This window comes from Quercus lobata, chromosome 6 (assembly GCF_001633185.2).
Source record: "Quercus lobata isolate SW786 chromosome 6, ValleyOak3.0 Primary Assembly, whole genome shotgun sequence".
Lineage (NCBI taxonomy): Eukaryota > Viridiplantae > Streptophyta > Magnoliopsida > Fagales > Fagaceae > Quercus > Quercus lobata.
The window spans coordinates 20,294,114-20,297,070 of NC_044909.1; the positions used below are offsets into that span (position 1 = coordinate 20,294,114).

Consider the following 2,957-nt stretch of genomic DNA (forward strand, 5'->3'; position numbering starts at 1 on the left):
CTTAACCAATTCAAGCATTATGTCAAACAACTAGTGTGCGGAAACTTAACATAAGCTAAATATGGAATTGGTAAAAAATCTAAGCCAAATTAAAATCACATCCATAGCAGAAAATAAAAGGCAAAGATAAAGGGAAGAGAGATGCAAACACAAGGACAACACACGATGTGTTATCGAAGAGGAAACCGAAGCCCTCGGCGTAAAACCTCTCCGCCGCCCTCCAAGCGGTCAATAATCCACTAGAAAATGTAGTTGGGATACATAAACAGCAATAGACCATCCAAGCCTAATCTACCCGATGTACCTAAAACCTCTCCGCCGCCCTCCAAGCGGTCAATAATCCACTAGAAAATGTAGTTGGGATACATGAACAGCAATAGACCCTCCAAGCCTAATTTACCCGATGTACCTAAGCCCTCCAAGCTTCTTGCTCCAACGAGGTTGCGCCGAACCTTTTTCTTTTCTAACTTACCGGATTCCGCTACTAAACCGTAGCATTCGCCATCCTTGGCATCTTCCAATACTTCCCAAAACTCCAAAAACACTCAACACTCTAAATTGGTGTGGGTAGTGTTTGGATAGAAATCTCCTCTTAATAGGTATGACAATAAGAGAGGGAATGAGAAGAGACTACAAAGGTTTCTCTCTAAGAATGGGTAGCTCTCTCTAATTGGGTGGGTGTTTTGAGGAAACCTCTCTTAGGGTTTTTCTTTCTGAATGGCCACCCATATCTTGTGGGAATGGGAGGTATTTATACTGGTGTGAGAATGGAATACGAAGAGTCAGTTTTTCCAAAAACAGGGCTGGCTGGCGACTTGACCTCGCGACTTGATTGAGTCACGAGTTCAAGTAGCTAACTTAATGGCCAGTCTGGATTTTTGTCATGTAGTGCTCCAAGTGGCGTGACTGTTCAGCTCCCCTGCATGCTCTGCACATGAGCAACTTTTGGCGGCTTGCAAGCCGCGAGCCACCCGTGAGTCCTAACCGCGAGTCTCTGCTTCACTGCACTGTGTTGAGCATTTCTTTACACTCTCTCACACACTACCCTTACATGATTCTCATCTAAATACAAGGTTTCTAAGTGCTATATTATAAGCAAATTTGTCATGAAATAAAGCCAACACATGGTTGATTAAATTCAACCTTACAATTTGCAATTGACAAGTGGTTACCTAAGTGTTAAATAAGAAGCAATTGACAAACTAGATGTCAACAATCATTGAAGAATCAGGTGGCAGCAAAATGATGTTGAAGTAGCATGCAAGTTGACAACTCACATGGCCAGGAGTCATTTAAGGAGAAATGAAGCAAATTTCAATAGTATTCTTGAAGCTTGTAACCATCCTAACACATCTGAGGAAATTTATCTGACATACATAGTTAATTTCTACTACTGTATTGGTCCATAGTTAATTTCTGCTCGAAGCTTCTTGTCTTAATGTATATTCCTTCTTTGCTCTAATCATCTTTCCCATTTTTGGCAATAAGGATGCCTTCATATCCTTAAATATGAGTCTGTATCAATCATTTATTACTCCCTCCCTTTTTTCCCTTCATTTTTGGTCAGTACATGCACATCTCCTACGGGGTTGTGTATAGAATCCTTATAATGTAAATCAAAACAGAAGTTGAATGCTCCTAACGGTGCTTTACGCTAAAACATAAGAGCTAAGCATGTTATGACAACCCAACCTTCCGATGATGAGAGGCTATATGAGACAAATAAAAATACATGACAAAGCAATATATCATTGCAGAGATATATGAAAATATAAAATGCAAATTATTTGTATATCACTTGACCCTCAATTTTCAATAATGCCCTTTATCAATATGTGCTCTGCATCACCAAAATTCCAAAATGAACGTAAGTTAAATTCGCTTTTGCAATATAGTAATGAATCTATTGAAATGAAGTTATTCACTTTTATTGTTATTCATAGCAAATGAAATTATTATATACTCACAAAATCATTTGCTCCTTTAAGCTAATGATGAAGCTATATATCCTTCTTCTTTGTGTGCTTGAATTTGCTGCACCTGTGCTGTAATCTAGAAACTCAAATCAAGATTGTGAGACGTACAACACGAATAAAGTTACTTTGTAGTTGCTCTAAATCCTAAATTTATCTTCTTAATCCCTCATCTCTCAATCTGAAAGCACAAGTCATGTAGAAGCCGAATTTGACCGGTAGAAGCCATCCTAACAAACTTTGGGGAATTCATATCAACAAACAGGAAATTTATCCAAATAAAGAAGACCCACAAGGCCAAACTCAACTGGGTATGTAAAATATGAGACAAACCCAAAAAGAAATTGACTTTTACACAGCCATTTCAAACACAGATAAAGTCAGAAATTTAGATTTTGAGAATGAAAAAGATTATAGAAGACCGACTTGAGCTTGGAAATCACTCTGACAGACTCTTATAAGCCCCAAAGAGCGTCCTTCTCTTCCTCCATTTGTGTCCACAAACCCAAAATCTTCATGATCCAACACTGCAAGCAAAGCAACCAACAAGGAAAAACTCATAAAAATCCAAAAATTCAATCAAATAAGCAAAAGAATATGAGAAAGAAATCAACTTTTTCCCTTAACAGAGAAAGTCTGTAACACAACGTGATTTCCCTAGTCTCTCTCTCTCTCACTGACTCTCTGCTCCTTTCTCTCTCCCTCATCGCCTCAGTGTGTTGAAAAAAATTGCTCTCAGCAAAACGCACCGTTTAAAGTTTCTCACCGAAACATGTCATTTTGGCACAACGCTTGAATAAACCAAAATTACTGTAGATAAGCGTATTTACTCTTTTTATATATACTAGTCAAGGCAGCACGTGTAAGGCACGTGTTAGCCATGGAAAAAAAAATAGTAATTAAGATTAATTTTAGATTTTATTTATATCACAAAATATAAATATAAATTATTTGATTTTTAAAATACAAAAAGATTTATATTAA

The 2,957-nt window shown here is 37.4% G+C and overlaps 1 long non-coding RNA gene across 1 annotated transcript; it reads right to left on the reverse strand.

Moving 5' to 3' along the window:
- Positions 1 to 1,573: 1,573 nt before the first annotated feature.
- Positions 1,574 to 2,716, reverse strand: LOC115995405. The gene is made up of 2 exons (XR_004093346.1): positions 1,968 to 2,716; positions 1,574 to 1,840 (listed from the first exon to the last, which is right to left on the reverse strand). It is a non-coding gene; the product is annotated as an uncharacterized LOC115995405 (long non-coding RNA).
- Positions 2,717 to 2,957: the final 241 nt, after the last annotated feature.